Raw genomic sequence first — 14454 nt, 5'->3', positions numbered from 1 at the left:
AGAGGCAGAAAATCCCCGCTGCCTTTGGATTAGTGTCAGCAAGCAGGAAGCCAGGCGCCGTGCTACATGTGCACTCTCCTAAAGTCAGTCCCTAAAGGATTATTTTATTTTTCTGTCCAGGTTTTGAACATAACCCCTTTCATTTAGTGGTACATTTTGTAGAAAAATCCTAAATGTCTATATTTGAATCATTGATGATTCATAAAAATGTATTTGTTGATGCGAGTCCTTCGATCAGATCAGTAATTGCCGTGAAATTAAAGTTATTTGTGGGATTTGAAGTGCAGTTCTTATGAGGTAGACATACATCATGCCACATTTGTCTTGGTTCAAACTTTGTAGTGATTTGTTAGTCCTGCTAAATCTGCATCCTGTGATTTTAAATCTTCTTAAGGGGCCTGTAAATATGGTGGTTGGTTCTGGGTCATGATCATTATTTGACCTCTCCAACAAGCCACATAAACACTTGGCCATGACAACAAAGGACGTATAAAATCATTAGCAAGAGGACAGTCGATATTGTGTCCGTGATAATACCATCTAAGATAATCCGTTTCTTGGACAGCATTGAGGCTTCTTATAAAAACTGCAACAGGTGATTTGCCTGTGAGGCTCTGTCTGGTGCTTTGATGATGGACGTTTAAAGTGTTTGTGGCACACAGATCACAGGAAGATTTAGAGTATTAACGAAAACACTTCAGTGAGAGGAGAGAGGATAGAAGGGAAGGAGAGCTTAAGTGCAAACTGTCCTAATCGTGCAGTTTTAGCTAGAGAGGGTGAGGGGTGAGTTTCTACCTGAGCTGCTCTGTGCTAAGAAGACAAATTATGTGACATTGAAAGCAGAGCACAAATAAAAAATCATTGGCTTATTTTCAGGGGCCATTGCCAAAGGGGATGCCTCATTGCACCAGTACATCTTCAAGGAAAGTACCCCCCCTCCTTCTTAAATAAGAACATTTACAAGTATAGAACACTCTTCATAGTTTAGGCTCCATTATCATGTCAATGTAAAGTTGGTGTCGTCTCTGTATGTCCAGATCTCAGAATATCAGTCTGTAATTGAAATATTATAACTAATATGAGGATTTGGCTTATTTGTAGCACTAAAAATACATAAATGTATAGGATGAGATAACCAAAACACATAATTATTTAAACGAAAAGTATAGTGCTATGTAGTTTAGACAAATGTATGTTTTCGTCTATCAGGAAGGGAGAGATCTTAACAAGACAAGGACACACTAAACACCACACACACACTGCTGGGAGAGGTTAGATTAATTTAAGACCTGCGATGTATGAAAACAGATTTGTCCTTTAAGTGCCTTGTAGAAAAGATTTGCCACCTCAGAGGCTGCAGGAGGCTGCAGGGTTGATGTGCAGTGACGACTAATGAGAAGCTGTTATGTCTCATTGCCCCAACTTAGGCCTGCTGTAATGGTATTTACAGTCAATGTCCTCACCTATTTGCCCTCTCAGGGAGTTTGTTCCAGTTGGAGGTACGAACATGCTCAGGCTCTGTCTGGGTGGTAAACCTTTTGGCTCTGCGGAGGTCAGGGGAGAGTGAATAAGTGTGGTTCTGTTAAATAAACGACAATCATTGTGAAACTAAGTGACGTATGAGCATGATTTTTACAATACATTGAACCATTAATACTGTAGATATGTAGTCTGTAGTCTGCAGTCTTTAGACCTGGCAGTAGGATCTAATAGAGTTGCAGAATGAATGTATTGTCCTCATCAGAGGTCCTCCAAGAACACCCGAGCTGCTGTCCTTATTCCCCCACATATGCTCAGCGTTGGCTATTTATAGCAGCTATATTGGCATTCATTTATCATGCAAGTACCTTTGTCAGCAGTGGTATCTTAATCATCAGCGCTTAATGACAGAAAGGTGATGAAAGGTCAGCGCACAGACTCAGAGTTTGTCCTTACATACTCTCTTGTAATGTATCTATATCATGCTTGTGCTCTTGTCCCTAACTTACCCCATTCATTTATTCTGACATTTTTCATATTAGCCATTTTTTAAGGAGTGCTATTTGGTTTTTGCCATAACAGATGAGTCCCACCAATATAATTTGAAGGAAGAAGTTGCATCAGTTGTTGCTCAAAGCAGTTAACGTTTAAGGAATTTGTCAATTCAAGTCTGTCTGCTATTTCTAATATATTATCTAGGTAGCGTCCCACTTGTTGAGCCCACCCTACTAAGCTCTGACTGGTCAAACAGCTACCTTAATGGACCGATACAGTATGATTCAATAAACAAGCTGTTAAGTGTTCTGTAAACAGTAAAGTGAGTTTTAGCAATCAGGTGAAATAACTGTTGAGTCATTTGAGTTTATTAACTCTATCAACTCCCTGCAGTTATGTTCATATCATTTAGAGCTTTGGGGCTGTTAAATCCTCCCCTTCATAATATCGTACCTGCTGGTTGTGTCTCTTCCAGACACACAAAAGACGCTTTCCACAAACACCATAATCATTTTATAATGGTTTTCAAATCCAATCCAACGAAAAACAGCTCCAGGGCTTTGTAAATTGGGAATAGTGAAAGCTTGTGGCTGGCAGCTGGTTGTGTTGATCTGAGCATGTGTAACACGATGGGTGCTCCTGGCTCTGCCGTGAGGAGGCAGTGCCCCAAAGTGACGGGTTGCGAGATGAATGGCGTTCTGCTTGCTGAACTGAAAACAGTCCTGCCTCCTGCTGGGCCACAGAAGTGAGAGCATCCAGGTGTGTACACAGCTGCCGGGCAAGGTACATGACTTACAGGTTGTCAGTCATGGCACAGGTATAATTTCGATTCCCTGTTTTGTGTATACAATAAATGACAGACTTTGTCTCTGTGTTGCTGCATTTTGAGCTTCACTGGTGATATCCATCAGTAGTAATGTCCAGGAGTGGGGCATTCAGAGTGAGGTCTTACTCAGTGTAGACAAGTTGTATTAAATGGCTTTTAAAAGTCAAACCTAAGAAACAACTCAGTATTAAAGGACACATAGATGTTGAGCAAATGTGCACAGACGTTCCTGTGGCGGTTCACTTCACACTTGTATGAATTATTGTGGTTTGCTATTTGGGTTGATGTCAAGTTGTGTTCTGAATTCTCTTGACAGGATGATGGATGAACCATTCAGCTTGCTTAAAGAACACAACACCATTTGAGATTTGTTAGATGCTTGAACTTGTGTGACCCACAACAACATTTGGGAGCATAACAAAAAAATGTATACTTTAGATCTGTTCGTGGTTAGCCATATCTACAGTAGTTTTGGGCAGCTTCTTACTGTGTTTATTTGTTGGGTCCGATTTACTGTAGGCAGTGTTTCATTAAGTGTTTGAAGTGTAACAAAGTATTTCTCTACAACTAAGGTATTTTGTGTAAAGTTAGCATGACAAATAGAGCCATATTAATACGCCAACTAGAAAGCCCTTTTCCAGGTTTGGTCATATGACAGCTGGAACACTTGAAAGTTAGAGAAAGAACACGGTTATATTTTATGAACATTACATTGCAAGTCTAAGAAAGTAGCAAACTCCTAACTTCTGCATGAGGGTCAGAAACAATAAACATCTCTCCACCTCTTTATATGTGTTGTCTCGCTTCATAAAGAGCGCTCTTTCTCCAGCACCTTTGGACTAAATCTGGATTGAAATTGAGATTTATCGATATGGATGTAAATCTTACGGATAAGGGCCATTTGAGAATATTTTATGCATTACTGAAAAGAGTATTAATACGCAGAAGAATTAGGTTTAAATCTGTGGTTATAAATTATTAAAATCAGCATGCTATTCTGACAGCCATTTCTAAAACTAGTGGGGCTGTTAGGCTCTTTATTTATTATTCATCTTCAGAAATCTCCTCACAGTTCCTCACACAACAAATGACTCACTCTAATTTTACAGCCCATCATTAGAAAGAAATGAAGCTTGTATTGCCGTAATATCTGCACATGAAATCACATAAGGGTGTGTTTTAATGTCTTCATACACCAGTTAAATCGACTTTAGGCCTCAGCAGAGACCACAGCATGGGTTACCTGTCCTCATGTGGCAGCAGCATGCATTACATTACATTTAGCTGACGCTTTTATCCAAAGCGACTTACAATAAGTGCATTCGACCAAGAAGATACAAACTTGAAGAAAACAGAATCATATAAGTACATCAGGTTTCATAGAGCCAAAACATTTCAAGTGCTACTCAACTGGCTTTAGATAAGCCAGTCCTTTATTAGTATATAAGTGCTTTGATAGTAATTCTATCGCTCGAAGTGGAGTCGAAAGAGATGAGGTTTTAGTCTGCGCCGGAAGATGTGTAGGCTTTCTGCTGTCCTGATGTCAATGGGGAGCTCATTCCACCATTTTGGAGCCAGGATAGCAGACGTGTTTTTGCTGATGGGAACTTGGGTCCCCCTCGCAGTGCGGGTGCAGCGAGCCGTTTGGCCGATGCAGAGCGGAGTGCACGTGCTGGGGTGTACAGTTTAACCATGTCCTGGATGTAGGAAGGGCCAGATCCATTCACAGCATGGTACGCAAGTGCCAGTGTCTTGAAGTGGATTCTAGCAGTTACTGGAAGCCAGTGAAGGGAGCGGAGGAGTGGCGTGGTGTGGGAACATTTTGGAAGGTTGAAGTCCAGACGAGCCGCTGCATTCTGGATGAGTTGCAGAGGTTGGATGGCACATGCAGGTAGACCAGCCAGGAGGGAGTTGCAGTAGTCTAGGCGTGAGATGACGACAGCCATGGACCAGAAGTTGCGTCGCTTTCTGGGTCAGGAGGGGACGTATCCTCCTGATGTTGCATACATGTATAGAGTTACATTTAATATCAGTGGGGATTTTGTTGTAGTATTATATCTCTCTGGTACTGTATGGCCCTCTTTCCCTCCAGCTGTACTGTAGGTTGCCCTCTTCAATCTACTTACACAGGAGCGGCTTTTATGTCAACACATGAGAAGTACCGCTGTACTCTACTGTCGACTGTCTTCATATCCTTACAGTACAACTTAACCTAATCACCATTCAAGCATGAGGTTACAGAAACGGAATAACAATAAGGATATCCTCTTCAGTCATTTAAATCTCTCTAACACTCTGTATATTCATTGGATTCTATATTTGGCCTCTTATCCTTACAGGTACAGGCTATTCTACAGGGTTTTATAATGTAAACAACCACAGGTTTAGCTCTTAATAGGGAATTAGATAAAAGCACTCTGAATGTTTGTTGTCATTGCCTTGTGCCTGCTGCAGCTATGATTGCATACAGAATGTTTCTAACTCCAGAGAGACTTTGTAGAAATCCTCAAATGATTGAGGTGGAGAATTATACAGCTGCTCTGTTTAAAGAGGACGCTTGCATCTTAATAAGCTCAAAAAGCAATGACACAGAAAAGTTATTCAGTGACATCTTTCGCCTATAGGGGGTAGCCACACTAACAGAAGCAGTTGAAATCAGCATTACAAACACAGCTAGTGCCTCTGAGGAGGGGAACATAGGACAATACCACTTTGCAGCAGATTATGGTGTGTTGGTTTGTTTGAAACTTGACCAGTATTACTCTTGTTTGAATTGTTGTTTTATTTTGGACAAGTACCTGCAGTTTACCTGGGTCTGACATACAGTACATTGCCATGGTTCCCCAGGCTTTAATTATTGACAAATGAAATCCTTCTCTTCACTTTTTGGGCACAGATGGTTTAGCCTGCATGCTCGGAACTCTGCTTTTACAGCCAACATGCTGCCAGTTTGTATTTACCCGATTATAACTCATGTCATGAAATTACTTACAATTTGAAGTTTTACGCTCCACATTAAGTACATTTTATGCAAATCTTTGATGCAGGTTTGTTCTATAATCCCAAAAATGTCATTCTTATTTCCAAGGATATGGCTGTGCATATTGAAATTGTACAAGTTAACGCCTATTTCTGCCTTCAGGACATCACAAAAGACGTTTTATGATCGTACACCAAATCAATCATCTAGTTCGTTCCACAACTTCATAAAACCATTCCTTCAATTACTGTTGAAAATAAATCTTATAATGTGACAATGCCATGGTTAAAGGTATGTTTCGATGTAGGGAAACATTGTGGGTTGTGTTAAAATTAGTACTTTGTGAAGGTTAGGGGACTTTTCATTTTCGCAATATTAAACATACAAAATGTAATGCTTTGGAAGAAACTGAAGACTATACAGGCTTAAACATTGTTTTACTGTTGTCATTAACAGATTAAGAGGGGGCGGCGGTGTTTCTCCCCTTATGTATTACTTGTCAAGTGGTTTGACATCAACAGTAACCCGAGCTGCCCATCTGTGCACTCGTCATTAGAAACTCATGCTGTACAGACAACATTTGTTTACACCTACATAGCCTCATTCCAATTCTAGTTAAGGTCCCAACGTTTTCAGAGACAGCTAATATGTGTATGAAATTACACACACAAAATAACTCACATTTCTACACTAACGTTATTATTTAGTAGCCCTGTCTTGCTTGTACGTCTGGGATATTTACACTTTACATAATGGTATAGACATGAGCAAAAAGGAGCATATGGCTTTCATATTTCACACAGCATAACACAACATATGGTCAATACAGTAAACAAGCTAGTAGATGGATATGATACTGTCAGAAAAAGCGAAATACAATGATTTTAAGAACATTGTAGCTACTTAAGGGTGAAACAGTGTGGAAAACGGAATGTTAAATGAAGTATTTATGTAGCAAAAGCTTTGTGTAAGTACTCTACTGTGTACAACAAAGCTCAGACATCCCCCCTCTCCGTGTTATTCAGAGGGAGTTGCTGCTTTATGGCCCTGATGATTATCTTGAATGTTATACATCTTGCCCGGCCTCTGGGCTGGAAGGGAAAATGTGCGCAGTATCAGCTGGTGTTTTGGGGCAAAATTGCTCGATCTTCAGGGTGCCATTTTCTCAAGAATGATGACAGATTTGCATCCGTTTCCTGTTTCTCTGTGTTGCAGCGCTGCCAGTTACAGGGAGAGGGAGTATCCCCCACATCTCTGGTAATTGCAGAGAACAAGCAAAACATTGTGACTGGTCATCTCGAGCACGAGCGGACACTGAAAAGCAACAACTACTGGACGGGACTCGGCCCTCGAACACGTGGGGGGAAGCACCGCTGCGTGACGTCAGTAAACAAACCCCCGAGGGTTAAGACTGGAGATGGAAAGGAGTAAGTCGTGGCCCAAAATGATTGCCTTAATTACTACACATATACAGATGTATGGAGTGATGAAACTAAGAGACTTATAGTTCAAAGATGTTTTCTTTACATGTGAAAAAAGTGTCTTGTAAGGAACAGATGTGAATATTTTAATATGATAGAGATAATGTTTGGTTGTAACGTCGACATAATGTTTTAGTTGGGTCGGCTTTGTAGGTGTTACTGAATAGTGAGTTTGCTCTGCTTATGTGCAGTCAGCAGTAAGACTTCATCTATTTTTTATCTTGTTTCATATTGTCAACCAAACAAGGCTGGCCTGAGTTGCTCACTCAAATGCTGGCAACAAACTCTTAATTCACATCGTGTCATAATAACACATGATAATCCTCATTCAGAAAGTGTACAGAGAGATATTGGGAGAGATATATATTGACTGGCTCAATGCAACACACTGAAATACATCAGAAGAATATCCTCTTACATTAAGATCCACTTACACTAAAGCAAAGATGTCAGGCACATAAACACCCTCATGAATATCTGCCACACTCACTTTCTATTAGAGAAATTCAGCGGGTGAAACTCGCCGGGCTCTCACCGTAAAGATGAAATACCTTACCCGTAGGTTTTTTTCTCAGATGCAAATTTAGAGCTGACCAGCTGCTTTGTTGATATGTTTTCACTTTAACTGTATGCAAAAGTAACATGGACGTGTGTTATATATTTTTTTAAACCTAGCCTTGATAATTACATAACCAAAGGTGAAACCCTGAATTTATTGTATGTTGTGGACTTCTGGAAAATGTCGTGATATAGATGCACACTGAATAGCAGACATTTATACTTGTGTGTCCTAAGATGTGTTGCAGATAGAGTTATGTGAGACTTTTTACTTTCTTTGACTGTTATGACCATCAACCATAATCCTCTGTGTTGGGTTTTTTGTCCTCGCTGATACAATCACAATCCTCATATTGTTGTGAATGCTGCTCCAACATTCTTCTTAGTTTGTTATTGTCCTTTTCTTTCTTTTTTCCTACATACTGAAACATCCATCGACTCAATCATTTGGAATTCCAAAACATGAGGTAGCTGATGTCGTTTGTGGCGTTGGATCTTGTAACCTCCCTTAGACCTGCGTTGTTGCCCATGAAAGAAACAATTAGAAGTTTTATATGTCCTTGTGGAAGTAGTAGTTACATCATATATTTGAATGAAGTCAGTATTTTATTTTTGTCTCGGTTATTTCCCTCAGAAGAGCTGTTTACTGAATGTTAAAGATGTTTCCTTAGTAGTAAAAAAACAACAAATGTGACCACAAAATAACCACAATAGTTTAAAAATAGATGTCAATAGTTAACTTGGGAAATGTTCACAATGAAGATGTTTTTTTTATTGTGAAGGCTTTTCTTCATATCAAAGGTTTTACCAAAAAGACCAGAATACTCCAGCACAAGTTATTGCTTTTTTAAAACAAACATTACACTGAAACTAGAAAGGTAGAAAGAGTGAAATCAGCTTGCATGGTAGTGGATTATAATAGCAGGTTGTACTGTAGTTGCACATCTTTAAAAATCTAATATTATTCAAGGTTAGTAAAGCCAAAAAAGAAAAGCAACACAAATTGGCGGATTAGTCCAAATCATAGCTTTGAGATGAAATGAACTCAAAGGACTGCTCCCTTAATGACATTTAAGTAAACAACGGCTTTAGAAGAAACTTGATCCTATCAGGAAGTGATGAATACAGTAGTTACAATCCAGCAGACATTACTTTGACTACTTGGGTTAAAGAAATACATGTATGTGCTTTAGTTACACAAGATGATTGATTCCTCTTAAATGGGGTACATTTGAAGCTTTAGGCAAGAAAACTGTTTGCTGAGCATAAACACATGTATGTATATATCTAATCATATCATTATCTTATGTTCACAACATAGTTCTTTGTCAGGATTGGAATTGGAAAATGTGTTGTTTTCTGGCACAAACACCTAAAGAAAAAAGAAAACACAACTTGAGCAAGGTTAGCTGTTTCCTCTCTTTTCCAGTCTTTATGCTAACCTAAACTAAGACATCTCGGCTACATGGATATTGTACAGACTGTCCACAAGAGCGAGAACAAGCATATTTCCCAAAACTCTTCAGAGGTAAATGGATTGAAGATGAAACCGGTCTGAAGAGATATATATTTTCAGATGTGATTTTATTATACTAATCTTGTGAGAATATGAGCCTCAAGCACAAGCTGTCCCTGAGTGGGGTCTGACCTGGAGTTCCAACCTGGAAACAGTCATGATGTGGGCTCACATAAGGATGTGAGATGTAGCTAGCCCACGTGCACAAATACCATACTAACAGCCAATAGTAGCCAAAAGCTGCACTGCAACAATACTAAATTAATCTATCTAGCGTCATGTTTAGCCACAGCTGGGTATTATCACCAAGCAGCACAACGGGCGCTAAGCCAAAGACTTCTATATGCCCACAGGTTACTATAGAGAGGAGATCAGGATCAGCGTGATTGAACCCCGGGGCCAACATGTCCAATCAAGCAGAGCAAACAAGCACCAAAGGAGACTGAAGGAAATCTGTTTAACTGGACAGCCTCTAACCCATTTCCTCAGTCTATAAATTATACTCATTTATTTGGTTAGAGGCTGCAATTATGTCAAGTACAAGTTCACTTAAATCTGCTTTCATCGGGATTTCAGTAGTGACCCAGAGAGCTCAGATGTTCAAGCAGATTGAATATTACTGGAAGAAAAATAATTTATCCTTGTATGAGAGCAGAATGAGACTCGAGCACTGAATAAAAAGGTCATTATCATACTGGATATTTTTCGAGAGGTCATTCAGGTCATACAGTATCACGAGTGGGAAAGGAATAGTGGACACATATGGAACATAAGAATAAAGAACCAATTCATTTTCTCTTTGACCTGCAGTAATAACTTGTGTGATGCTGTTATGATGCAGCACAGTCAGCGAGGTTAAAAACATTTTATTTATGAGCTGGAAAACTCACAAGGCTACATTTATAATCTAGTTTTGAGGTGTAAAAATCACTAAAACTGACCTCATTCAAAATAATTATTGGCGGGGATTGATTTCCCTTTCAGGAGGGCTATCTCGACGTTGTAAGAAAAACAGCTTTTCTGTTGAGGCTCACATATTTCTTGGGCCTAAATTACCCTGAGACTGGAATCCTCTGTGCTTTCCACACAGGCGACTGGGCAAGATTAACTTTAAGATGAATGCCTCTCCAAATCAATAACAAAGGATTTCTTCTCAAACACTACAACCAATTGACCGCAGATCTGAAGCCATGCAAACAACAGCCAAGTGGGATTTAGTGATGTACTCTGTTTTATTCCGATGTCAGTGTTGAAAGATTTGACACAAAACAGCCCAATCGAGCCTGAAGGCGGCTCAATCTTCATATGTGTCCACTTTTTTCATTTCCACGTATACATGAGGTGCTGGGACATTGCCTAGGGATGTTATGTTTTATTTGTTCAATTGAGGCAAGAGGCAATTGAAAGTTAAAATATGATCTAATAGGAAAATAGATTTAAGCAGCTCATATCACAGAGCAGAGTCTGAAATAACCTTTAACAATGTTGAAGGTGTTATAAACAGAAATGTTTTAATGATAATCTGTCATCATTCCTGGCGTGTGGAACCAAGCCTACTGAACTAAACACCATTTTGAGATTAAAGCACAGAACTGTACACAAAAAAATCCAAAATAACCCCAAGCTGCCCAAAGAAATGTTTCATCTACCAAATAAAAGAAAACTGCTTTTGCCCATTGTGATTAGGTCAGATATCGTGATACAAAAAATACTATTAAGACATTTCGAGTTTATAGTTTTTGTATTGAATAAGTTATAGAAAATCTCACTTTTAAATGTTTTTGAGTCCAATAGCTGAAGGACATCTTTAAAAAAGACAACCTGAGTAAGCCCAATATCTTGACACTGCACACAGGCAGCACTGTAGACGTTTCTGTACGGCTCAGTTCAATATTACGTACCAAAGACACTTTCATAAAGAAAAGTAATGTGGATGCAAACCAGAGTGTTTACTGTAACATCCACAGTGTTAGATAACACCAGGAACCCGTTTTAAGTCTTAATCTCCTTATAAACAAGGTAGCTTATGAGGAGCACTAAATACAAACTGTTGAACAGTGACCCAGTTTGTGTTTGTTTGGTACTCTCGCTGGATATGTGACTGGATTTTGGGGTTGTTTTTCCCCATCTGCCTCCTGTGGAACAGTATTAGTGCTCTTTGGTGCAAAAGCAGAGATTACAGTGTGTGCCTGGTTACATCTGTCTTAGATAGGGGGAAAAAAAATTCATTCCTGTGTGCTGAAAGGCTTTAGACCATACTGGTGATGTCAGCTCAATTTACTGGGTTAATAAACAGGTCGCCCCAATTGAACTCTATCTAGGAAATAATCAGAGGTCACTACTTAATGTTTCATTTCTGTTCTCAACAAAACAATTCTTAGACAACTCATTGATGACGAGTTGATTCAAACTTAGTTTCTCCAGAGAGAATCATGAAAAATGACTGTTTACCAAAGATGAGCTCACAAGTGTCCTGGTCATAAGTTGATAAGACTAAATTGTTAAATTAGACAACTAAGAGGGGACAGTGCTCGTTTTTGATGTTAGCAAATTATTTCGGAGATTAGGATATTGATTAGATAATAATAGCCTTCATTAGCTTAACCATTAGCCAAATGTAACTTTGTTGTTTTTTGAACACCGGTGTACCAGAGCAGTAAGGAGACAGAAACATTATGATGCGCCAGATCAAAAGGGGCCTTATCTTCCTGAAGTGCTAATCGCTACAAGGGAATTAGCACTTTCACCTTTTTCAATGAAAACAAAAATGCACACATATTAACATCTTCTAGTGAGAAAACCTCTCCTGATAGCTGCAGACCCCCAGCAGCCGGTACGTTAAGTGCTCTCAGACCCTTGAGCAAAGCAACCGCCGGCTTCTCCTGACTGCTGCCGTCCTCTCGGGTGTCTCAAAGTGAAATGTGGATCCTAATTGCAAAAGGCCTCATATATCAAGCTATTGGACATGCATAGCTTTACAGCAAGTGCGATCAAAAAGATATATTTTTGCCTGAAGATGGAAAACTTTGATCGATATGAAATTCATTGCCAACTATTTTGATAATCGTCTCAGTAAGGCGTCCTCTGGTTCAAGGGTCTCAAAGGGAATGGGAGGATTGGATGATTTTAATTTAGAATAAATTATAATAAATTGAATTCCTTTGAGTTTCAGGCTGTTAATCGAATAAAACTAAAAAGATATCTCATTGGGCTGTGTTATGGGCCCTTTTTAAATTATAACAAGGACATTATATATCGTTTTTAACTATTTTTTGACATTTACTGACAAAATGAAAAAATGTAACTGAATAATTGTGAAGATGAAACAATAGTTAATACAATGAATGAAAGCAACAGAACCGTTGTAATTGATATAATCCCCTCTGTGATAAATGGTCTGTGCTCTGTGATATGGCAATGTAATGTCTCATTACTCCCAGGGTGCTCAAAGCCCTGCCACATAAGAACAAACATAAAAACACAAGAAAATGAATACAAACATCCTCACCAATTTTTCAATAAAGCTTTTAAGGAAACAAGGACAAAAGAAATAAAACATAATTGCCACTTAAATCTGAAAACACACAAAAAACAGAACATGTGTTATTGTGTTTTCTGTATTTGCAGCACGCACTATTATGTTGCACTTTAGTGAAGATGTGTCCTTCATTTGTTTGGTGTATTTTTCATGTGTCTTCTTTGATTGCAGCGCTTAGAGCTCTCAAGGTTGCGGCAATCATTGAATGAAAAGTATATTTAACCGCCTGCTGACAGTATTAAACATGCCCTTTTTGGAAAGCACAGTACTTTAGCCTGTGCACACACATTACTGTGGTGACAATAGGTCATTGCAGCAGATCCTTTTTCATGTGGGGCATTGAACAACAAGCCTCCAAATGTAAAGGCCAGGGATCATTAGCATGTTTAACTGTCGATCAATGTGTAAATGGCCTTTTTGTTTATTTTTAAAGTAGATGTCTCTGAATCAACAATCTTTCATTTTGATGTTGTTTTTCAAAGTTTGCTCCGGTGTTACATGAAACAATGAAATATAGTAAAAAAAACAAAGAAAAGAAGAATATATTTAGATGTGAATTTGGCAGGACATGGGTGGGATTCAAACCAGTAATAATCAGGTGTCTATGCAAGCTGTTGCAGTTTGATCAGCCAAGGTCACATTGATATGATGGTTATAATCCAGTTCATCTACATTAGTCATTATGATCACTGTCTACATGCAGAGTCGGTAGTCTTTAGATAATGGCAGACTATATCATAGTTTTTGGGGGATGATTGCGGTGGCTGCATTTGTTTGTTTCCCATTTGTGTATCGTTAATATCCAACATTTGTGAGCGCCTCGTCACTCATAACAAAAGGAGGGGAATAAGCAAAAGGAAAACGGATGGTAACTATTAATGACCGTGAAAAATATTTCTTCAGTTCAGGTGTTGAGAAATATCCATGTGAGTTTTTGGCCAGCCTTGCTATTATTCTGCATGATGCTTTGTTTTGAGAAAAATGCATCCTAACCCAAAGTATGTTTTATATTATTTTCCTGAGGGAGCTCCTCTCCTATCTTTCACTCTCTCCCTCTCTTTCTCTCTTTGTATCCTTGGAGCTCGTCACCTCTGACCCTAAATCTCCTTTTTGTTTTATTTTTTGGTAAACCTTCTGGATTTTCTACATTCATAACATTTTGTAGACAGCAATATGAGATGTGATTGAAAATGGAATATGTGCAATGTTGATTAAAGAAAAATATAATATATTCAATAAAAATTCAGAAACAGAATTGTTTTTACATGTGCTTTTTTAAACTGCTGATTGCCTGCATGTAGCTGTTTTAACATCATGAAGGTCATTACTAAAATGGCATCTCACTTCTCACTGTATTATATGTTTATTTGTCAGGATGGGGTCAACTGTTATGTTTGCTGGTTGTTGAACTATTTACGTACATTGCTTGTGTTCCTATGACAGAATCAGCTCTGTCAGCAGGGGCCGAGTATTACAGTGACATAATGTTTTCATCCACAGTGGCCTTTTATGGTGGTTGCTTCTGAAACTCGATGCCATAGCCGTTCATGTTCGACACCGTTTAAATATTTTAAATGGGTC

General features: G+C 38.9%; 1 protein-coding gene across 1 annotated transcript in view; it reads left to right on the top strand.

Moving 5' to 3' along the window:
- The window catches only part of kcna4 (potassium voltage-gated channel, shaker-related subfamily, member 4), a 48480-nt gene extending 34352 nt beyond the window's left edge, over nt 1-14128 (top strand). The window contains exon 2 of the mRNA XM_034117037.1: nt 6996-14128. The gene's annotated coding sequence lies outside the window, so the exon portion shown is untranslated. The remainder of the gene's footprint in view (nt 1-6995) is intronic.
- Nucleotides 14129-14454: the final 326 nt, after the last annotated feature.

The sequence above is a fragment of the Trematomus bernacchii genome, unplaced genomic scaffold (assembly GCF_902827165.1).
Source record: "Trematomus bernacchii unplaced genomic scaffold, fTreBer1.1, whole genome shotgun sequence".
Classification (NCBI taxonomy): Eukaryota; Metazoa; Chordata; class Actinopteri; order Perciformes; family Nototheniidae; genus Trematomus; species Trematomus bernacchii.
The sequence above is the reverse complement of the archived record's forward strand: the minus strand, read 5'-3'. Positions and strand labels throughout refer to the sequence as shown.